At 37.7% G+C, this 25,166-nt stretch overlaps 2 long non-coding RNA genes across 2 annotated transcripts; both read right to left on the bottom strand.

The window, feature by feature from the left end:
* Positions 1 to 227: 227 nt before the first annotated feature.
* On the bottom strand, positions 228 to 8,515 carry LOC134164435 (uncharacterized). Its single transcript, XR_009965138.1, has 4 exons — positions 8,169 to 8,515; positions 4,987 to 5,081; positions 1,665 to 1,775; positions 228 to 1,047 (listed from the first exon to the last, which is right to left on the bottom strand). It is a non-coding gene; the product is annotated as an uncharacterized LOC134164435 (long non-coding RNA).
* A 3,756-nt stretch (positions 8,516 to 12,271) lies between these two features.
* On the bottom strand, positions 12,272 to 17,660 carry LOC134164438 (uncharacterized). The gene is made up of 3 exons (XR_009965143.1): positions 16,403 to 17,660; positions 14,445 to 14,485; positions 12,272 to 12,843 (listed from the first exon to the last, which is right to left on the bottom strand). It is a non-coding gene; the product is annotated as an uncharacterized LOC134164438 (long non-coding RNA).
* Positions 17,661 to 25,166: the final 7,506 nt, after the last annotated feature.

Below are 25,166 nucleotides of genomic sequence, written 5' to 3'. Positions count from 1 at the left end.
AATGTTACAGTATACTATAGTCTTCCACTGTTAGTCTTCTGACAGGGGTTTGGTGTTTGAAGAGATTAAAAGCCAAATAAATCCTACAACATTTAGCAGGACCAGAGGCAGGTCAGTCAGGAAACATGCAAGTTAAATTTCTACCTTGTGTAGTCTCATTTTCAACACAAAATGCTACAAAGAAACAGGCATTTTTCCATGTCTAGCCCTTAAACACCATCCTTACCAGGGACAAAGATGGCACCAAACTGACATCCTCAAGTGCTAAAAATATCTCATTTCTGCTTCCCTACTGCAGCTCTGTGGCAACTGAAGCACGGACTCCAGTTGTGATGCAACAGAAATCATTTATTGAGCAAGATTATAGACTTTGTATAGACCCCTGCCTAGCGGTTAGTAAATGTTAATATGTTAGTTTCTTTTTAGTACTTTTTGCAACATCATACGCTTTTCTCAACTGATCACATTATTGTTCACGTGCCTTTGCTTGAACAACTTATTTGTTCTCAGATGTATAAGCACATTTCTCTGTTAACACTTTCTGCCATATCATTACTTTCAATTTTCCTTGAACACACTTCTTTTGTCCCCTTAGTCCACACTGGAGACTTTCATTAGCTCCTGGGAAAGTCTGAGGTACATTATATCTTTGTCTTCAGTGACTTCTTTGTTTCAACATCTACAGTTCTCAGAGATTATCTCAGTGCTCTAACTTTGACTCCTCTTGACTGCCATGGTTTGCAGCTGATGAGGGTCAGGATGTTCGTGCTCTTGTTCAGGTCTGCTGGCGCAGCTTCTTGTGCAGCATTCCCCACACAGCTCCAAGCTTGAAATTGTTCCATAATATTTGTTATCATCTACTGGATAATGGTATTCTTTCTCAGCCATAATGACGAAGAGAGTTTTGAGGTTAACTTTCCGGAACATCTAAAATAACCCCATATTTGACAATTGCAGCAACGGTGCTACGTGGAGGGGAGACAAAACTATGCCCTGTACCCCTCACAGGTAGCAACTCCAGCAATTTTAACCTCACTTGTAGAATACCTGCAGAATGGCAAAATAAAGGTTTTTATGCCCTATAAAAATAGCAGTGTAAGATCATTAACATTAAACCAGACGCAGACCTCCTAAAGGGGAAAGACAACAGAAAGTTTATTTAAAAATCTCCCCCAATTAAGTGTTCTTACCTCAGGTGATTAGATAACTGCCTGACTAGTAAAGATGTCCAAGACAGTAATCAAACAATTGGACTAACAAGCAGATAAATACTACCATTGTTTGATGGAAAGTTAATTTAAAACCAACAAAATTCATAAATAAATAAATAAAATCTGTTGATGCTATTAAACTGAGGAAAATATTTGGCATTAAACATGCTCAAACTGTTCACATTGCTTGTCACAATAAGATTCTTGATAAATAACTGAATAAATCTGAGGCAAGCTCAGTGTACTGCCTCAGAGGAACTAGAGGCTCATTACCAATATCATTATCTAAACCTAATTAGTAGTTTTATTGATGATTGGTGATTGTAGCCTGCTAGCACTAGGAAGCTGATTAACATTCCTCAGAAACAAACAGGGCTGCGGTGGGGGACAAGGGAGGTATTTCCCTTTTGCTCAGCCTCAGTAGAAAGGGAATTAAATAATTAAATATTATACCTGTGCACACTGAAGCTCTGTTTCTTTCATTCATCTATAAAACATGGTGATATTGAAAGTGCTTGAGGCATTTTCATTGCTTGACATCTATTGAATTCTGAATATTTTTGCCTGGTTGAATGACAGAAATAAAAAAGTTTAAGTGTAATTAAATATTTTATTACCATTGTCTAATTAAAAAAAAATACTGGATTAACTTGTCAAAGCAGATTTCATTGGAATGCTAGAACAGCATTTTCATTTTTCTCCTTGAATGTAATCTGTGCCTAAACACTGTGATGATTAGTATAATTACTTTAAATAGTACTAGGTGCATTCAGAGGAGAGGGATGGACCAATTACTGGGTATTCCACGGAAAACACTTCCTTTCATTTCCCTAATATTATCCTATGTAACAATTTTCCTCCTTTCTTAATTGAAGAATGAGTTCATTTAAAACTCCTGAACTGAAGTTTAGGCTAAACTTAAGTTCCGTTTCAGAAGAAAGCCCTTTAGTGTGACATAGAATCATAGAATCACAGATTGGTGTGGGTTGGAAGGGACCTTAGGGCTCAACTAGTCCCAGCCCCCTGCCACAGGCAGGGACACCTTCCACTAGAGCAGATTGTTCCAAGCCCTGTCCAACCCAGCCCTGAACACTGCCAGGGATGGAGTAGCCACAGCTTCTCTGGGTAACCTGTGTGCCGGTGCCTCACTACCCTCATGGGGAAGAACTTCCTAAGACATAAGTCTCAGCATCTTATTTAGTGGACAAAGAGTCAGTTTGCAAGGAAATTTTAAAAAATTTAGATACCTGTATTGGAAAAATTTCCTTTTGTTACTATCCAGCCACCATGTAAAACATATAAATAGTTTATGCCCAATGTAAATCCCTACTGTAGTAAAAGATCAGATGAACAGGAAGAGGTGAAGTTTTACTTGTATCTCTGTTGGTGTCTATATGGTGAGAAATACAAATCTAAGCACATATATTAACATACATAGACATATATGGATAAAGTATGGAACGGAAACAACTCTGCCGCAGACAAACCAGGGTGGGGCTTAAACTCCTTTTTTTGATTAAAAAGCACTAGATTTAATCACTGTGACACAGCTGGGAGGAGTCAGTGCTAAGCGGCACATTGCGGGACATTACTGACCTCCAGTGGATGCAGGTGTACAGCACTATCATCAAAATTCTTAAGGCTTCTTCTGAAGGATTCTTTAGTTTAAATATTTTCCTTTACTTGGGATGGGAGGAGGTGTGATTATCTTTTTATTTTTAAGTACTGAGAGAAAGCTAGCAGTCACAAAGTCGTAAGTACACAAAAATATGCTACATTAGCATTATAAAGTATACTTGTTTTGATAAAAAATTGGAGCCAGAAATAACCATGGCACAAATTAAAGGACAAATAGTATGCTGTATCTAAATCTAAAGTCTGTATTTGTGCCATACCTCAACTACAAATTCTAGAAATTTTAGTCAAAGTCATTTATTTACAAGATTAATTACAACTCACATATTGTGTGCAACATTCAAATCAGGCCTTAGTGCTAGAAATACACAAGAAGAATGAAGTATTTGTATAATGGATTTTGTTCATCAGGTTAGAACAAAATTAAAACCCTTATGTTTCTTGAGCTTTGGATTCTAATGAAGGTAATTATAAGGCTGCATTTGTACTATTCAGAATCAGAAGAAATTCAAAATTCATATGCAGCAACGGAAAAAAAAAATCATGGATCCTTCTGATTAGTCTGCAAGCAGATTGCTACCTTTTATATAAACATACGTGTGAATGTTACAGAATTTTCCAGTCTAAATTGGACTGCGTACATTCAATGATTCCAACCTAGGTTAGGAGGACATCATGTGGCAGAATAACGTACGAACAGATCCTGTAATTCCCACACTCAAAAATTGTCTACAGTTGTTACCCCTTGCAACCAAAAATATTAAAAACTGTTGACAGACTCTGTGACAATAGGTAAAAGACAGGATTATTAAAATGACCTAAAATTCTGTTACAAATGTTGGATGAACATTTGGACTCAGAGGAGGTTTACTAAGCCCTAAGCAGCCATTTTAAAATTTTAGAAGTACACAGTTCCACTTACAGGATAAAATTTCACCTTTATATGCACTTAGCTCAAACTGTCTTTGCAGAGCCCTGCCAAAAGCAGTAATTTGTGCATCTGTGACCTGAAAGCACCTGAAAGCACCTGAAGCAACTGCAACAAATATATGAAAGACTCCCATCCCACCTCATCAGTAAAATCTCCCCTGAACCAACTCCATGAATTCAAAATCTACAGTGCTAGACAGGTATTTCTGAAGCTATGTGGTTTATCTTGCATTTCTCTAAAAAAAAAAAAAAAAAAAAATCCATATTATTTCTTTTGTCAGAGTCTGATAATAAATCCTTAGAATATCAGATGAAGATGCAATCTACTTAAACCTTATTTTTTAAATTAAAAATAAAGCAATCCACTTTAGTTAAAATAGTCATAAATTATGGAATCTATTCAGATTGTTATGGTACCAGTCCACAAAATCAGACAGAACTGGAAGAACAGAGAACAATTTAATAGCATGGCTAAGGATGGACAAACCTCTACATGTTTAGAATCTCATTGTAGATAATCACTGAAGACAAAGGAAGTTGTGAATCAGAAAAAAAAGCTGGAAATCAGAAATTCTAAGGAGATTTTTCTGTTTCCCATTTCTGGCCAGAAGACATAGGCTCAGGTTATGCGATTTCCATTCATAGAATCTTGGAATTGTTCTTGAAGTTTTCATTTCTTTTCACTGAATTAGAAAAGCTGACTTAGCAGTGGTGCTGTTAGAGACGGGGAAGCTTATTATGAAGATCTAGCAGTGAACAGAGCTGAGGCCTTTGACGTTCATGAACAGCATTTTTAAGAGCAGGATATTTCAGTACAGGTGAGGTGGGTGAAGAGGTAGTTTCAAGACTGAGTTTGGTTGATTTTAGAGGGATTTATAAAATGTGATGCCTGCTGCAGCAGGGAGGTGGATTAATTGATCCAAAGAGACACTTCCAGTCTCATATTCCTATTCTACAGGCAGAAACTTGGGAAGTATTGGGAAACTAACAGCAGCAATTTGCACCAAGATCATAGTTCTTCACTGCTTTGGTCCGAAACAGACTTTAATACAAAAGAAACCTGCTGTTCAGATTACCCTGACAGGGCAAAAAGGAAAAGTGTATGACTAAAATCACACCATACGAAATAGGTCATAAACTCACGATATCTCCCAGTGGCTACATAAAGAAAACTTGTGACTCAAAACAAAAAAAAAAATATTATGTTTACCTGCTCTCATCAAACCTGCCATTTAGTAGTCAACAGTATAAAGGTGCTCTTCTGACATACTTCATCTCTTCTACTTTATCTGCTTTTGCTTCTCCCTAGACAAATACATCAGTAGACACAATATAAAAATAGGAAAAAAAATAGTATAAATGAAATCACATTGGTATTGCAAAGGAGGCATGTACTTGAGCAACAGGTCCCTCCAGATCTATTCAAGTCACAGAGGGATTACAGAGAATGTACCATCAGAGCATTATCTTCCTAGTGAATGGGGAAGGGAAAAGAGGTGTATTTACAAATGCACATACCGGTTTTAGAACCCTCAAGGAACACCTCCTGAGGTCTATCTACCACATACTTCCTGTAAGAGGCTGAGGAATCTCAGCATGCCAGCAAGGGAGCTTACACAATGGGATTCATCTTGCCTGCTCACTTCAATCCTGACTGGTAAAGTTAGCTGGGTGAAATGCAAAAAGTAGGAATGCAAATTTCTTCAGTCACAGTGTTCAGGCAGCAAGGAAAAGGCTTCTGTCAGCCAGCATCTAAAATAACCTAAGGTCAGATTTCCTGGAACTCAGCTGCAGAGTGCATGCACTTCAGCATACAACCCCCTGCCATTCTTGTATCTCTTTATTCTCTCCAGGCTACTGATTTACATCTCCCACCTGCTGGGTAATCATATGCTATCAGTAAGATCAGCAAGATTTGTTCACACTGTTGCATGGATTGCTGGTTTTATTCTCTGGATTGTTGAAGTCCAAAATCTCAGGTGGCTACCCTCTGATACAGTTCCAAATGTAATCTGAAAGGAGTTTCTAGTTGCCTAAATCACGATTGTACAGACTTGCTTGGCAGGTATTTTGAAAGGATTTTTGATTTCATCTTGTTGCCTGTCAGCAGTCAGATGAAAAATTTCTTGAGCATCTGGGATGACATATATTTGGGGTTTTACACTTTGTCAAAAATATTTATCCAACAGATGGAAACATGATAAACTACTCTCTAAAGTAAGCACGCCTTTTGAAAATCTCATGCCTGAGTCAAAATCCATAGCTGGCAGTAGGCTGCTACAATTTCAAAAGCGTCACTGCACACAACTAGGAAAATGTCAGAATCAATCTTCCTTCTTTTTTATATAAAAAACAATGTGTTTATAACCTAAGAAACATATGGGTAATCTGAGTAATTGAGAAAAATCTAATACCTTAGAGGAGCTATATATAAGCAGATTGAGTCAAAATTACATTTGCTTTATGTACCGTAATAAATTAACCCAATCTTTGCTAACATCCTCAATAAGGCCTGATGTACAATTCAGAGTTTTTGCCATCCTAGCCAGGTTGACTAGGAGGAAGCAAAAACAATCACCCCCATATTCAGTACTTTTATGCATCAATATAATACTTCAGGCACCCCATGAAGACATAACTGTATTTGAGAAAATAAAATTGCATTTGAGTTTATTCTATTAAGCTGTAGAGGCAAAAAAATTATCTGTTTAAGATGCTTTTATGCGAGTGGAGATTGCCAACACAAGCACAGAAAACTATGGCAGGAAACAAACTAAACACTGGACCTAAACTAAACAACAAATGTAACATTTTTGTTAAATTGGTCATCTTTGGTATTTAGTTCCAGATTTGAACTTTGCAGACAGAATTTTTATCTAACTAGTAAGAGGAGGTACAGCTGTGTTTGTATTAGCAGATGTAAATTATTACTGCAATTTCCTTTACTTCCATCACATATTGTGGCCTTAGAGGTACAGAGAACTTAAAAACCTTCTGGGCATGAAGACATAACAAACTCTTTCCTATAATAATGAACAAAGATTACAGGGGCAAAAATGTTGTGAAGTTATTTGTTCTCCTAGGTCTCAGGTCAGCTGGCAGTAAAATTCCTGGCCCTTTCTGTTACAGTTATCCTACAAAAGGCTGGGGGAGGGAAATGTCATTTTGGTATTTTACTGTGACCATTTTTAATTTTTTTAACTATAGTTGCTTAGCTGCTGAATATATATGAACATGCAGAAAGATCCAGAAAACCAGACTGGGAGTTGAAAAAAAAAATACAAAGACCTGCAGAGAATTAATTCTTACAGATGTCATGGCCTAAGGTGTTTTTTTTTCCAAAAAATTACCCTGAGGGACCAAGCAGTACTTAATAATAAAGCAATGGTTAGAATTACTCAGGCCCTAAATATGGTTAAAAAGTAGATGTTCACGGTAAGATATTAAAGCTCAAATATTCAAGAGGTCACAGACTTTTCAAATGTGTTGCACTAGACTATGCTCTTCTTTGCCAAATGAGAGGCTGAGGATGCTGGCAGAAACCTAGCAGAATTTTAAAACTCCTCCAATTCAAACAAATGAAACGCTGTTCACCAGACCAAATGATCTTAAAATCAGCAGTATGATGAAGGGACTTTCCAGCTCCTAGATTTCTGCTGAGTTCTGAAGAAGATACGGCTTCTCTTAGCCAACTCCCTCAATATGTTATGGCTACTAACCCCATGCTAGCTCTGCTGCCAGCCTTTCAATAATATGCAATAATGGCTTGATGCTTTAGACTGCAAAACTCTGGCAAAACTCCCACTGACAAGCAGGCATGCTGACATACTGTGGAAGGAAGTACCACACATGGAACCAATATATGTGGTTCAGAAAATGGGGAAGTTTCAAGGCCAGGTTGGACGAGGCCTTGGGTGATATGATTTAGCGTAAGGTGTCCCTGCCCATGGCAGGGGGGTTGGAACTAGATGATCTTAAGGTCCTTTCCAACCCTAATGATTCTATGATTCTAAGTTTGAGTTTAAAGAAAGTGTGTACAACTTTTAAATTACGGATTGATTTCCTTTACATAAAGCCAGTAATACTCATGTTTAAAGCTACATAAATGCTTCAGCTATCGTGAAAAGGTTTGTAAAAGCTTTGGTAACAAACTTCAATATGGTTCATTATCTCCATCCACTTGATCAACTACCTCTTTTTAGCAAAGTCTGCATAAAAAGTAAGATGGCCTCTCTTTTTGGTTTTACCTATGTAGTACATATTATGTTACCAGTGTCCACTGAGAACCATACCAAATGTAAGTGCAATAAAGCATTGTGAATTCAGTTATTTAAATAGAGTTTGAACACTAAAATGTAGGGTTCATGCTTTAGTATTCCATTATTAGGCTACCTCATGAAAATGAATGCATTCACTGATCAGTCCTGATTCATCCGAATAAGATTGCAGAATCAGCCTCCTCATATCATCTTTCTTCATGGCTTCTGTACTAGAGCTCCTGTAAACAACCACAGTCTCAGAAGATAAGCCTTGGCAAAAAATACATAATTCTACTAATTTCACAAGTGTTTGCATCACATGACCTTCTTCAGTTCCATCATTATTTCAGAACTATGATATTTCTTTGCATTCACTGCTGTAGCATTTTACAGTAAGGACTCAGAAGAATAAAGTTAGCAACAGTGTCCCTGTATTGTCTGTGATTAATGTTATAGAATTAAGTGGTGTACTGGACTTCATGCAAGACCTTAAATTTATCTGTTTTCATATTATGGAAATTAAAAATTTCAAAACCAGGGAAAGTTCTCTTGTTGTTTTATAAAAAAAAAAAAAAAGATAAATAGTGAAGGCTTTCAGTGATATCACTTACACAGAAGGCACATTTCTGTTCATGAACCCTCCATTTTAGTTTTGAAACAGAATGTCTTCACTTACCAGCTTAGTCCTTTGTTATTAACCTAACAAGTAGCTTACATTGTGAACACCCTTATATTCTATCATGTTTCCCCACCCTCACACAGAGAATTTGTACTGGCATAATTTTTTTAAGAATCAGTGAATACAGAAACAATTTATTTTCAAAGGGGAGAAGGTGCTAATTCCCTGCAGCCTGGTTGAATATGTTAGCTTTTCAAACCATCCAATCAATGGATGCACCTACATGAGTCTTTAAGTTCAGATCACGAGCGCGCTTTTGAAGTGAATCTCCTATTCAGTCCCTCTTACCTTACTTTGTTTTATGCAGCACAGGTCAGTGTACAGCTAGATGTCCCCCAAATGAAACAAAGCTGAAAGGTGTCCTCCACAGACCATATAATGTGCTCCAACTACTAATGGTCTTTCAGTTGACAGGAACAAATTGTAGCTAGTTCAGAGCAGATTCCCACCTTTTCCCCATTCACATATAATGTGGATATAAGGTTTTTGGCACCAACTATCGATTGGCTCTTACTGCACAACCCTACTTGTTAATACAGACATGGACAATATTACCTCAGGTGGTGGGGATGCTGGAGCCAAATTCTGTGCGTCAGGATGTATTTCCTTCTTCCATCTCAGCTTTCCTCTTCATAAAATTTCCTTTGAGGAAATGATTTTAAAAATAGAACTTTTTGTTTGCATGGGAGTAATGGATGCAAGTTAGATTCACATATGCCAGGAAGTATGAGATGAAAAATCCAAGTTCTAGCAATCACAGCCTGACACATTATACGTATATGCATGTTACTGGCATGTACGAAGATGTGTAGTTTACACAATTCTTTTTATCATGTTTAGAATCTGCTATGACACTTATCCTGTGACTCCACTACATTCTAACTGAAGTTTAAAAATCCAGGTATTTATTTCAGAATATTTTGCGTCAAACAGAAACAGATTCATGTCTCCATTGAAGTACCGTATTAAAAAAAAAAAAAAAAAAAGGGAAGTTTGGAAATCACAGCTATGTCACTGAGAGAGAACTAAGAAATCTGACAGATTAATAAGATGCACTTATTTAGTCTGGGTGTGAAGTCATGACTGAGGTGAGTTTTGCTATTTCTGAAGCACCATCATGGAAAGGCTGAGGAGGGTGGATGAACAAGCTCTATTAGAAGATTGAAGTGTTTTTTGAAAGTAACATACATTTTTCTCTCAAGCTGTAAAATAAATGTATGAAAAGAACAGAACAGCACATTTCGATTGGAAGGGACTTACAATGATTATCTAGTCCAACTGCCTGACCAGTTCAGGGCTGATCAAATGTTAAAGCATGATATTAAGGGCATTGTCCTTAACACTGACAGGCGGGGGGCATCAACCACCTCTCTAGGAATCCTGTTCCTATTATATTTTCACAAAATCTTAGTTCACAGAAAATGTAGATATAAGTTTTTATGATCTATAGATAAGGTGATGTAGTTAAGAAAATTGTTAAGAAAACAAAACCAACAGGCTTTTTTTTAGTGAAACCAAGCTATACTCACAAAAATATAGGGGGGGTTATGTATAAAATATATTATTAACATCGGAGGTGTTATATGTAACTATTTAGTAGTGTATTGTTTTCATGCATTCAACTGTAACATCTTAGAAATAACTACTCTGCAACAGAAATCTGATATTACAAGGGAGAAAAAAAAAAAGACTAGCTAGAATCAGTAAGATAAAATAGCCAGTGTATAATATTGTATCAATAATAATATTTATAGTAGATGCAGCCTGGTTGGATGTAGGCACATGAGATTTAAATTTATAACTGAACAATATGAAATATAATAACCTCATTTTGTGGATATTGGGCAGCTAGTGGATTCCTAAATGGAGGATGCAAACCTCTCTTTAATCTGAAAGATATTTGATGTCTTATATAGAATACACCTGCGTTTGTTTAGTTTACATCAGAGATGTACATTACCACAACCAATATTATGTTTTGCAGCTCAACAAAAGGCTAATTGCTGCAGTCCTATGTAATAGTGAAATTTCCTCTTCAGAAGCACTCTCTTCCCTGAAGAAATTGAAAGAGAAACTTACTCTCCACGTGTTCTGTGCCCTTTGCCTTCTTTATGCACTCTTGCAACTGATGACCACAAACTGTCACATGGACTAGCCTGAGAAACTGTGCTGTCACTGCCACCAGAACACTTGGCCCCACCAGCCTGTGTTTTCCTCCACTCAGGAACAGTAACAATGTCTCTCCAGTACAAACACCTGAGTCTGCGCAGACTGCCAGTAGAGGAAAACTGAGAGGGCTTCAGCATCTCCCTTCTAATCTCCCACATCCTTAGCACAGCTGACAACACTACTAAGTACTAAGTATAGTGCAGACCTACAGTTTTCCCACCTCTCCTCAACGGTACTTGCCAGATTGCCTCAGTTCCTAAACACAGCGAGTGAGATTGAAGAGGTGAGAAAAGCAGTGGTGCTGTGTGGAAAATGCAAATAATAGTGGTGCTATGACAGCAAAGCAGAAAAAAAGGTTTAAACCCTACCTCCACCTGAAGCCCCATTCCATGGGATCACCCACAGCATGCGATCATTTCTATTTATAAATGCTATATTTTCTAACATGAGTCAGTTACCCATCTATTTCTGATCGGAACAGGAAGGACAGGGGAACAACTTTAATCACAGCTGAACCAAAATTAGCACTGAAAATGGATCAGTTCAGTTCCTTTATTTATACTAACCAACTCTAAGTGTGCCTAGATGAGCCAGTCAGAATAAAAAAGAGCTTCTTCTGCAGATACCTGAAGATCAGAAGTTGGTTTAAAGTGTAATTCAAAACACAGAACAGGGTATTGGAAGGCTCCTGTTCTCTCCAACGCTTTTTCTTAGAAAACTGGCCATGTAATTCAGCCAGCTAAATCAGGTGCTCAACTAAGGGGTGGTGACAGTAGCATGCCTAAGCAGCGCCTGTTAAGATTCACCTCTCCATCACCTTGGTTTCATCACAGTGTTCGTGTGGATCCAAGCACACTGAGGCCCTGGCAGAGACTGGAGCTTCTAAACGACAGTACAGAACAGGGGAGCGTTTTGAATGTGAGTCAGCAATGCTCTTCCACAGTGATGATGGCAAATCACATACCCAACCTCTTTAGCACAAGCATAACTTAGCATACTGGGGGAAGCCATTACTTCCCTTTAATCAGCACTTGTGAGGCCACATCTAGAATACTCTTACTGGAATATTGTGTCCAGTTTTGGCACTCAGAAGAAAGGAAGACAAATTGGAAAGAGTGCAGAGGCAGCCTCCTCCAATGTCGAGGGGACTGCAGCACATTACATGAGACAAGACTAAGAGAAATGGGTTTATTTAGCAAGTAAAAAAAAAAAAACAAAACAAAACAAACAAACAACAAAAAAAAACAACAAAAAAAAAAAGACACACAAAAAGAACCTGCAAGGAACCCAAATGCAGTTTACTGCCACCTGGGGAGCAGTTAGAGAAGACAAAAGCAGAATCTCCAGAGGTGCAAAGGGAAAGAACAAAAGGCACAAGGAAAAAAGTCCTGGAGGGGCTGCGCAGACTTCATCTGTGGAGATTTTCAAAAATCGAACAGGAGAAGGCCCTGCATCTCTGAGATTAAGCATGCCTTGTACAGGACTGTGAATGAGATCACCTCCACACATCCTTTCTGACTTTAATTATACAATTTTAAAAGTGAGACTCGGACATCACACATATGAATATACATGTTGAAAACATGACATGAAGTAGTTAAAAATCAATATAAAAGTTTTTTTTAAAAAGGTCATGCCAATCTGTGACATCAGAAGCCTTTTTCTCCATGGCAGAACAGTGATTCTCTAGCTACAAAAATGATGTTGATGAAAAGAAGACTAAGTCCTTAGTAATAAGGCTATAATGTTATTGAGAACATCTTATCAGAAGATCAACAAAATAAGCTGGATGGCACTGGAAATACAATCAAGCACCAAGATAACAGATATAAACTCATTAAAATATTAAATGTACAGGCTTTCTTAAAACTTCAGAGAGGCTGCTGCCTGTACAATCTTCTGAAGCCCTGCTGTTGGGTTTTCTAACTAACTCCTCAGTCTCATAGTTGCTTTCGAAAACCTGCAAAAAGAGAATTACAGTAATCAAAATCTTACAGAGACATTAATAAAAATATGGAGGTATCCTGATGTAAGAAGATAGAGATGGTAGTGGTTAATATATAAATAGCTCTTCTTTTAATAGCCTAAATACAAAATAATTTTCAGCACTAAGAGTGCCCTTACAGCTAGCTGCATATGAAGGAAATATATCTAAAAACAGAGAGGTAAAAACCCATGTCTTTTTCCAAGCTATTTTGGCTACTAAAAACTCAGTTTCAAGATAAATTCAATATGCGTAATATATGCAGCGTGTTTATATTTGGTGTTTACAGCTGCACTTAGGTAATTTTACAGATGTATGTATAGATAACCATAGGGTCAGATATGGATACAGCAAACTGCTTAATACAGAGATGGAGCCTTCTTGTTTAGTTGCCTAGCAATAAGATCTGACTCCTGAAAGCTAACAAATACAGATTAGAAAATGGAATAGAGTTATTTCATGTATCTAATGCATCATACAAAAAGGAACATAAGGCTATTGAAAAAAGGGAAATGCTAGGGCAGGAAAAAAAAACAAAAAACAAAAAACCTTACAAATCTGTCCAGTGGAATCTATTCAGAAAATACGTGACAGGAAGAAACTACAGTATCTAAATTAAAGAAAGCCTCAATCTGTTCACTCTGTCTGTATTTTTCATTGTTATTTTTCTTTTAGCAAAAAGTCTAATTCCATCTTGGCTAACAGATCTGGCTTTCGAACTGCTGTCTTTAACTTTGTCCAGCCCCCTCAATAGTGTTTGGAAGCTGGAGAAAGATTTTTTTTGATTGCACTCTGTGAACATGATGGCATTTCTCTTCTTGGAAAACACAGCACGATACTAATGGAAAGTCAGATGACTTACTATACTGGTGAAGAGGCAAAAATCCACACTTGTGTTTTATTTGTTATGGAGAGCTTTAAAATCACACTGATGCCTTTTAAAACATTTATACGGTCTCTTCTCTCAGTTCTTTCAATATTACAAACATTTTTCTCTCAGTACTTCAGAGGTAGAACAGGAAGGTCACAAGCCAAGGATAGGCAGCATACTGCAAGTCCAACACACTGGAAGTACTTCATTTTTTTGAGCAGTACTGACATTGATTTTTGTCCCTTACAATCTAAATTTAAATAGATTAATCTGCATTAAAACTGAGAAAACAAGAGGCTGCTGGATAGTATTCCAGCATTATAAGCAGTGTGGACTTGTAATGCACTATTCATGCGTTATTTAAACTTGAAACAAGACACATGACTCCTCTTTCTGGTATTTCCAATCTTTTTTAAAAATCTTCTTTAACAAAGCCTTTAAAAGAGTACCTCCCAAGACCTGTTTCTATTAGATCTATCAACAGTATTCCATCTGCTTGGGAGAAACACATAAAATTTCTGTCAAGTGTCCCGATACACCAGCATAAATCTAGAGGAACTCCACAGTTAATTTACTGAGATGCAAATTCATTAATGTTTCATTACAGTACCTTTTATGTAATAGTAATTTATAGGTTTCTAATAATTGACTCATTTATGCTCCTGCCATCTATATGTTAAAAAAGCTAAGAGACAATAATACTTACTTGCACACACCCCTTAGCAGACACTTGCTGTTTATGGAGATCTGCCAAAAAAGAATAGATGGTCTGGGATGAAAAGCATTGTTCCTAGCCCTTTCTACATGCATCTGCCATTTTGAGACTGTACAAAAACATGCAATCAACCATCTCTTCTCATCTCTCTCACAGATCCCCACAACAATCTGGCACTAAGGAAATCCACATGCTCAACATAAAAAAAATCATCTCATTGGAGAGGGAGTAGGGACACAGAGTTGGTTCTGATCTCTTGTTTATTCTCACAAGTTTCATAAACATTCCGTGGTATAAACAGTGATTTCAGAGTTTCTGAAATAGAAAAACTTGAATAAAAATCCCCCAAGGTGGAAGTAATTAGTTTATTTATCTGAGGCATTGTGGCGATCTTTGCAGCTATCCTCACACTGTAAGTAGAGATTCCAACTTTCACTTTTTTCTTATAAGAAATAATAGCTTAAGTTATTAATGGGTCTGCAATTCACACCTGTAATTGAGCTCTGCTCTTCACTCCTTATTTTTTTATCTCTTTTGAAAAGTCCCAAGGAATTTAACATACTGAGTTAGAACTCAGTGAATTGTGAATTGAGTTCCGTCTACCCCACTTCACTGTCGACCCCACTTTCCTATTTCCACATCACTATTAGCTTAAACAATATTCAAAGATCTGCTGACAATTACATAGCAAAAGATCATGTCTAATTTGTAAAATTAATTGAAAGGAACTGGTGTTTATGAACATATTTACTTACAATACTAGCACTTGCAAACAATTTATGTTGCCAATGTACAAAACACTGTTTCTTGGTGTACTGTGACAGTAACAGGCTATTCTGCACTTGACATTTTTCGATGATTCACACTGCATGAGAAGTAAAAATGCTTCATCTTCCCAACCAAGATCCAGTAATCCTGGTTACTTATGATTACTCAAGTGCGGAAAATGTGAAAAGGAAATGCCCTGGTTAGCATGTATACACCCCTTGTATGAAGTGTGACTACTCTTCCCTATCTATTTTCTAAATTATACACCAACAATTAGTAAATAAAAAAAAGAAAAAAAACACAAAAAAACTACCCACAAACCGAAACCTGTTATCATATTACACATTTATATGTATTTATACACATATATACCAAAACATTTTTTAGTCTGGCTTAATAGCAAAGGTTATCAAGCTAAATGCACCATATCTTCTACCTACTCACAGTATCATAAGCAAGGTAGTAATGCCACTGTTTCTTCAATTAGATGTCAATATGGTGTATATCACTTCAGGTAGTCTTATTGTCTTTTACCACCCAAACTACAGACCTTGCTTTCAGTGTCTAAAATTTCTTTAAAAAAAAATTAGTGATTATAAGGCCTGCATAAATTCTGCAACCGAGTAACAAAAAAAAAAACAACATTTTGGAGCAAGCATATCCTATATACTTTTATCTACAGATTTGGAAATTTACACTCATTGTCTAAGCAAGCAGACTTAAAATTGAGATAAAGCAAGTGTTGTACTTTCTCACTCTAAGTAGGAAATTCACATCCCACTTTTTGTGTTTATTGTCCTCTTAGCAAGGTATGAGGCAAGATGTTGTCCTTTAAGCAAACCCCTTTGAATTCTTCCCTCTTAAAAAAACAGTCCATGAAAGCAAAAATCAGTATTACAGTAGTCTGACCGTAATTTTTTAGATTACAGTTAATTACAGTTGTTATCTGCAATAGGTTGTAACACCATGAAGAGATGCCATCATGAAGCTAGATCATCAACTGACATCAAAAGGAGGCCAACAGTGTTCTCAGTTCTTTTTTTTTTTCTAGGCAGCCCCAGTTGCATTAGTAGTGATTTTCCTTCATGAGTTCAGTGACAGCAATTCAGAGAGGGGACAGTAGAAGTCATAAGTTCTTGCACCTTGTAAAAGAACAAACTGTTTGAAACATTAATGCCAACACTTTTAAGATCAGCTCTAGCAAGACTGAGGAGTGAGACTTCTGACAGCAGGTTTTTTTGATATTTCGCAGTAAAATTGTACATGCAAAAGCTTCTTTTGAGTCCTCAGGTTCACCGATTCTGAGATCTTGCTGGCCTAGGGTATAAATACTGAAAGTTTTTTTTTCTTAATAAAAGCTGGCTAAACCCCAAAGAAAACAACAAATGCTTCTTAGTAATATTTACAGGGATTGGGGGGTGGGGGGAAGATTACATTTCACTGATATAATAAACATGCAATATTCTTGATATTAACTCATATCTGAAAATTTAAGTACCATAATGACTGCATTTTTAAAAGAAGCCTAAAGACTTCTTTTAGATTCTTTCTGCCTAAAACATGGAAATCAATGGAAAAGCAGTTTGAATAAAGGAGCAATAATTGATCAAATTTTCCCATACTAACTAGGATGCGCTCTCTGCTGAAATATCCTAGATCTTGATAAAGGCTTGTAGCTTGTGAAAAAACATCTGTCCCTCAAAGATTTAAGGAAAGAGACCACTACCAGAATAGAGGAAGTCACTAATGAGTTTAGTATATCAGCGACACAAGTATCAGGTCTTCAAATGCTTTATCCTACTCAGAATTTCTGTCAATCCAGGCAGTCACTGGACCTGAACGTGAATTACAACTTCTTTTAAAAGACTTTTTGTTCTTATTTCCATTGAGGAATGACAACAATCTCCAGCAAGTATAGTTAAATTTCCTCTCCTGATTTCACACAGGTGCTCCAGGTAGGTTAAAGAGGCTGCACTGAAACTAGGTAAGATTATACTCAAAGGTTTATGGGGTTTATTCAACTTTGATAAGAGGAGAGAAAGGACTTCAGAAGTATCCAAAACATAGCTGCCAGAAGGTAGAACACGTGCTCACGTGAGTTGGGGTTTTGTCTATATTCTATATGATGTTTCTGTAACATTTATGACACAATTTGGGCAGGATGAAACTTGCTACAGATAAAATCTGTCTTCTGTAACTTGGCTTCTACTGTTTTGCAACTTTTGCTAACCATAAAGAAAAAACAGTGAGAGGATAGCACTCTGCACCCAAAGTTCACTTCCAGTCAATTCAAATGGAGTGTATCTGCTCTTGGCACCTTTATTTGCCTTGACTCTTCATGCTGTACTGCTGTTAATAATTTGGAGTGCAAAGCAACTGCAAGTACATTTATGTGCAGTCCTCTTTAAAAAAAAAAAAAAGTTACTTGTTAGACCAGTAACGAGTGGTGTTCCTCAGGGATCGGTGTTGGGACCGATCTTGTTCAACACCTTTGTCGCTGACATGGACAGTGGGATTGAGTGCGCCCTCAGCAAGTTTGCCAATGACACCAAGCTGTGTGGTTCAGTTGATACGCTGGAGGGAAGGAATGCCATGCAGAGGGACCTTGACATGCTTGTGAGGTGGGCTGATGCCAACCTCATGAAGTTTAAGCATGCCAAGTGCAAGGTCCTACAGCTGGGTCGGACCAATCCCAGGCACAGCTACAGGTTGGGCAGAGAAGAGATTCAGAGCAGCCCTGCGGAGAAGGACTTGGGGGTGTTGGTTGATGAGAAAATGAACATGAGCCGGCTTCAGTATGCACTCGCAGCCCAGAAAGCCAACCGTATCCTGGGCTGCATCAAAAGGAGCGTGACCAGCAGGTCGAAGGAGTTGATCCTGCCCCTCCACTCTGCTCTCGTGAGACCTCACTTGGAGTATTGTGTGCAGTTCTGGTGTTCTCAACATAAAAAGGACATGGAACTGTTGGAACAGGTCCAGAGGAGGGCCACGAGGATGATTAGGGGACTGGAGCACCTCCCGTATGAAGACAGGCTGAGAAAGTTGGGGCTGTTCAGCCTGGAGAAGAGAAGGCTGCATGGAGACCTCATAGCAGCCTTCCAGTATCTGAAGGGGAGCTATAGGGATGCTGGGGAGGGACTCTTCATCAGGGACTGTAGTGATAGGACAAGGGGTAACGGGTTAAAACTTTAACAGGGGAAGTTTAGATTGGATATAAGGAAGAAGTTCTTTACTGTGAGGGTGGTGAGGCACTGGAATGGACTGCCCAGGGAAGTTGTGAATGCTCCATCCCTGGCAGTGTTCAAGGCCAGGTTGGACGAGGCCTTGGGTAACATGATTTAGCGTGAGGTGTCTCTGCCCACGGCAGGGGGGTTGGAACTAGATGATCTTAAGGTCCTTTCCAACCCTAACTATTCTATGACTCTATCATTTTATAATAGATATCTTTCCTGTGAGTAACCCTCCTGGCAATGCACTAGCTGTAAATACAGTTGTGTGTTAAACAGGAATAGTACCATGTTGACTGATTACAGGTAGGAAGACAGATAATCTCCTATCCATTATATAATGTAGTTTTGTACTAGTTCTTCCTCATCTTAGTCAATTGATGAGACTACACCTGTTGCCTACCAACTTTAATTATCTATTGCCTTGAAAATAATGCTAACACAAGAAATTCATGGTATCCATGGTACATACTAGGAAAATACAGAGGTTAAGGATCCCAGTCTAAATCAGTTGTTAAAGAAACAAATGCACATTAAATTTTTACTATTAACTGAAAGGCACAAATATGAAAATAAGGAAGCTGTATCTTTTGGTTATGAGGATAATTTAAGTTGGGAACAGACAAAAAAACATAGAAGAAAATTGAAGTTCATGCTAAAAAAAAAGCACAAATGATCTGTTTTCCAGGTTGAGTACACACAAACACCATAGCCTATGTCATTCATATTTCTGAAGGAACAATATAGCACTTGTTTTCCCTCTTGCATATGGTAGTATTGCAAGAAAAAAAAAAAAAAAGGCATTTTTCCCTGTACATATTCTATCTAAAATCAGTCCTTTATAGGTTCTAATTGCCATGAAAAGTGAAACTAGGAAACATAGCTTAGGGTAGTGAAAATAGAGAAAAGTTTTATAAATACTCCACAGAATATAGCTGCTGCTTTACTCCACTTTAAAGCCAGAGAGCTTCAGCCCTTGTTTACCTATCGCAGGTGAACTGCTTAAGTCCTTGGACTCTTCTCTCTGGTTTCTATGTAGGTATACACAGGAAAAGTACTCTTGGTTATGTTTTGTTTTTTTAAATTACCAGTTAAACCGTGCTATATTTCTAGATATTACTATTGCTCAAAATTAATTTGGTTTAACTCTTGGGTTGTTTTTAATTTATTAGCAAGTGTTTTAATAATTTAAGACACCCAGCTTAAGAATCCAAGTTCTGATTTTAATTAATCCATAAACTGAGCATTTGGACTCATCTTCCAGAGTGTTCTGATGACACATTCTCAGCCTTGTTCTTTTTCTATTTGTCACTGTGCTATCATGATTCTGTATGTTTGTCAAAAAGACATCATGTGAGTATATTTACAATGTGTTTGCTGGAAGCGAGATGAATGGGGAGCTGGCTAAGAATATATTTATTACTTAAGCAAATCAGGACCAAGGAAGAGAAGGACAAGTGTAAGGAACACCAGAAAGCTTTTACCAAGCTGACTGAGAATGGAAATACCCATTGACAGGAATAGCTGTGACACTGTTTCTGTATGTTTTGGCTTCTCTAGGCATTTTAGCCCCTTAGAGGAGTAAGAATCTGAACTCTTACTGAAGTTTCCTACTGCTTTGAATCTGCAAAGCTGGACAAAGCTGTCTCCTTTAATCAGAACAGGCTGTAAACTTAAATTAATGACTCTATTTTTCTTAAGATATTCCACCAATGTTCATCCATCAATGTTTAGGAAATAACTGTAATTAACCTGTTATTTTCTAATGGAGCTAGATGAAAATAGACTTCTTGTATCTTTGAAGCAACCACCCTATAGCTTTGCTCCCAGCTAATTCTCTGAAAGCTGCTGCATTCAGTAAGTGAGTCAATAAAGTATACGATATGGATAAAATGCTGAGGCAAATTAATCCCTATGAAAATTAACATTAAGTCAGTAGTTACAAGGCTATGGCCTTTTGTGTTTGTTTAGGGCCTAAACAGAGGTCCACTTGCCAGAAATACAATAGTAGGAGTCTATAGAAGGAATAAAGGCTTTTGATTAGCTCAAGAGTGGTTTTTATGTCAGTCTTTAAATACTTTAACTCCAGCAGGCTCAGCTCTCCCAGTATCTGAACAATACTGAAACCAGAAATTATCGAGGAACTTAATCTCTAGAAAATGCTATAATTCAACCCAGTATCATCTCAATCTAGGGATTCAGCTATTTACATCTAAAACAAACACGTGTGTGGGCAGATGTGTTAACCTGGGATTCAGTGTATGTGGGACTTCTGCTTGACACACAGCATGTAAATGATAAGCCTGAAAGGTTAAACTTCAGATTTAACATTGTCATAGAATGGGCTAGGTTGGAAGAGACATTTAAAGGCCACCTAGCCCAAACACCCTGCAATGAGCAGGGATATCTTCAACAAGAGCAGGTTGCTCAAAGCTCCATCCAACCTGGCTTTCAATGTTTGCAGGGATGGGGCAGCCACAGCTTCTCTGGGCAACCTGTGCCAGTGTCTTATCACCCACCTCCTGTTAAAATAAATAAATAAAATAAAAAAATAAATTATTATCTTCCTTAGAGGCTGAGTCTCTTCTCTTTTAGTTTAAAATCCTTACCTTCTGTCCTGTTGCTACAGACCCTATTAAAAAGTCTGTCTCCATCTTTCTTATAATCCACCTTTAAGGACTGAAAGGCTACAGTGAAGCCTCTTGGAGCCTTTTCTTCTCCAGGCTGAACAACCCCAACTCTCTCAGCCTTTGCTCACAGGAGAGGTGTCCTAAACTTGCAAATAATGACAATATAAAAATAATCTACAGAAATTTAAAACAATTTTAACACACTAAGTAAACTGGATTTAATAAATAGGTCAAACAATGAAAAACCTGTTTATCACAATCTAATTTAAAAATACAGGTTTGTAATAACATACTCATATGTACAAGCAATCATCTTTTCATATTAAGGAAAGGTTTTTAATTTTTCAGGCAGTTAACAAGGGAAAACACACGGACTTCACTGACTTCCAAAAGGTTAACCTGGATTTACTATTTACCTGACTTCCCTGTATTTTTGCTTCCTCTTGATGGCTGAAAATGCTAAGCAGCTCTTCCTCACCCTTCTGAAGCTCAAGTGCACTTTTGATCCCTAAATAACAGAAAATCTGGCCCTTACAGAAACCTAACAGGAGTATTAATGCTATCCTTTGTCATTAACAGAAATCGTATTAATAGCAACCATTGCTAACTGTTATGTGTGAATGTATTTTAAATTGTGAGAAGACACATCACATCTCTGCCCATGCGTAAACAGCAAGGAGTAGCTCACTATGCTTTTCTACAAGCAACTAAAAGTATATACATGTTCTGTGGTATATTCCTAGTGTTTTACACACACACAAACCATGACACAACATTTTCTGCCATGAAAAGGTAATATGAAATTATTTTGATAATACTAAGTGCATCATTTTAATAACTGTAATATTCCTATCCATGTTTCTGATTTCATCAACAATCTATTTGTATAAAGTAATGCAATGCAGCTATAGGACACTGATGCTCTTCCAACTCAATCAACTGTAATTTGTGTTTAGCTCCAGCAGATGTTTATGAATATGATAAATATTTCATATAGAAGATGACTGCCACAAAACCACTTAAGCAGGCAGGTTACAGTGGAATCAAGCCAATACTTTTTAAAACTGATAGGATTATCACTGCTTAAACACTGCACAATTAAACCACAGAACTCACAAAGATGTGATACTGGTAAGCCCCAATGGGTGCCAAAATTGGATATCAACATAGAAAAATGAAATACTACTAACTATAAAATATGCTTTAAGGTAACTCAAACATGAACTGGCAGTGGTTAGGAGACAGAAAAGCTCTTCCCTTGGCAAATAATGAAAATGATAAATTTTAAAGCTTTCTCACTTTACTGTAAATCTGGTGCTAACCAATGTCAGAAACAGAACACTGCAGTACAGCACACTCACTCTCTTGATGCTAAAGAATATGAACAAATCTGTCATTTTAGAAGACTGGAGAATGTAGAACTTTTGCAGTTTACATGTTCCACTGAATTAAACCTGCTGAGAAGACAGCCACTGTTGGGTTTGCGGGTTTTTGTGGGTTTTGGAGGCGTATTTGTTTTTTGTGGGATTTTGGTTTAGGGTTGGGGTTTTTTTATTCCCTAAACCACTCTGGTAATACATATGCAATCTTCCTCTTTGAAAGATAGTATTATTATGCATTAACATAATTGTATTAGCTAAAAATATTAACTAAGTAAGACTCTGAAAGCAAAGCAAGCTGTGAGCACTGTCTCACTAGCTGCCTGTATAAACATGTACTGATCAAGTATCAGTATCTCTGACACCTGAATATTCTAGGCAGTTTTCACTGGCTGACTATAAAGTCACACCCCAAATATCTTTCCAGCTTTCTGAAAAAAAACCACCATAAGAGTCCTGTGCAACTGTAACTGCAGACTAATTGTTAAGAAATCCAGCTGAAACCAGGACAAGGGTCTTAAATAGAGAATAAAATTTATTTAATGTATCTGGTGAAGGACTGGTTCTGAGCAGCAGGAAATCCAGGTCCCGAGTTAAGCTGTAGGCAAAAGCATTTCAGAAGACAAACGGATGAAAGCAAAACCATGGGTTTCATTACACAGAAGACTCACTGAAATCTACAAAGGATCTTCCAAAGAAAGGGAAAAAGAGAAGTGACCTCCCAGACAGTTAGAAGTACACCACTGTTCTGAAGGGTTGACACGCTCTTGCCTCAGTGAGCATTGTTAAATCAGCCACACTAAAACTCCACAGATTTTCTGCATCTGCACAGTATAAATGGGGTTTTCACTAACAGCATTCTGCTTCAGTAGAAGTGCCAAAAAACCTGTTTAAGTGGCAAATATAGGTGTGTTTTTTAGTTTGGGTTTTTTATTGTGTCATCGTCCTCCCCCCCCCATCTGTCCCCAAGCCTTTTTTCTACAGAACAGATCTCCTTGAGACAGACTTCTATCACAGCGAAAAAAACTGTATGCACACATTTGGTTAAATGTTCATGTCTGCTTCATTCATGAGGTGGGTCAGGAACTATATATGCATGGCTTTGGAAAAAAATTAGGCTCACTCAGAAAGGCAGGCAGAAAAATTATCTGGAAAGTAAGAAGGTGCAGAAAGTGTTTATGTTGGAGAAATTAGCATGGAGTAAACTAGGGTGTGAACTTTCAGTGAATTACCCCAGATTGGTTCACATTATATGCAGGTCTACACTACATCAACTGGGTGCTCTGCATAAAACCCAACCTAGCAAGATCCACAACCAGTACAGTGATGAGATGAAGTATTTACTGGAGATGGTACAGTGCCACTGCTACAGCTACCCTGTCATCAGCACTCTGTCTGGAGTCTCCACCCAGCAGGGCTCAGCTTTGCAACCACTCCAATGCAAAATACTACACAGGAAAAGTTATGGCGATTCCAGCTTGGCAATAGTAACGAAAAATTCCCAGTTCTGCAAAGCTCTTTTCCCAAATTTTACGGCTTGTTTTGGTAGATGACAGGAGCCAGTTCTGGTTCTGAGCAATGCCATATGCACTGCAAGAGATATTCCTCTTCCTCTCAGACAGAGGCTGCATCTGTGGTAGCAACTCCTGCATCTGTGCCAGCAGCTCCTACATCTGTGCCACACAGTCTGCAACACAGCAGGTTCCTCACGACACTTCACAGACAACCTTTGTCCTCCAAATAACCAGTGGCAGTGCAATCAAGTTGGAATTATGCTTAGATTCTGCAAGTTCAGACTTGTAGAAACAAATCCAGAACTACCACTATGTCAGTTGTAAAACACCTTATTTGAATTAAAGCATCACTGGTGTTCAGGGCAACTAGAAGAAAGGGGAAAAAGAGGGAGTGGACACTAAGGTGACGGATGGATGCAAAGTGATACTGAAACTGACAGCTATTAAATGCCATTTGCTGATTTTTTTAATTATTTTATAAATCAAGGAGACATTGAATAAGATTCTTTAGGTAAATTTGTTACTGAATAATCATATGAACAATTGGGCTGCTGCATTTTCAGACATGAATAATGGTGTCTTCCACATTAGTTCATGGAATATAAAAAGCAGGCGAAATGTATAAAATAGAAGTTATTTCACAATCTTTTTTTACCTCTATACTACAGATCATTGCCTTCATCAATTGTACTAGTACAGCCGGTCTGAGGCTGACAAAGCATGACACAGATGTGCAGGAAAGCTATGTGAAGCCAAGCACTGAAGCTTCTTAGGCTCCCACATGCCAAAGTCAGTGTGAGATGCAGAACAGCATATATCCTGCTGATGCAGGACTGAGTCCTAAAAAAACAATCACAGTTTTAAGAAAACAGTGATCATTTGCTGCTATTCTCTTATTGAACAAATGTTGGTGGTTGTTTCTGTTGTTATGGTAATAAGTATTTTATAGTATGCTTTCAAACAAAGAAGATGGTACTCTGGTCTGTCAATATGTACCTACCATGTTTTGCAGGTTTTCTATTCTCTCATGTCCCCTCCCACCCACCCCACGAAAAAAAAAAAAAAAGATAAATTCTCCTTGATTTTCACTCATGGGGTCTCTAACTCAAACAGTGTTGGAATGCTTATGCTGGAAATACTTTATGAGATTACTCTGCAATCCAGTGCAAAACAAAATCCTTACTGTCACTTCTGG

This window comes from Pezoporus occidentalis, unplaced genomic scaffold, assembly GCF_034315485.1.
Source record: "Pezoporus occidentalis ecotype Australia unplaced genomic scaffold, CSIRO_AGI_Poc_V1 ctg22, whole genome shotgun sequence".
Classification (NCBI taxonomy): Eukaryota; Metazoa; Chordata; class Aves; order Psittaciformes; family Psittacidae; genus Pezoporus; species Pezoporus occidentalis.
The sequence above is the reverse complement of the archived record's forward strand: the minus strand, read 5'-3'. Positions and strand labels throughout refer to the sequence as shown.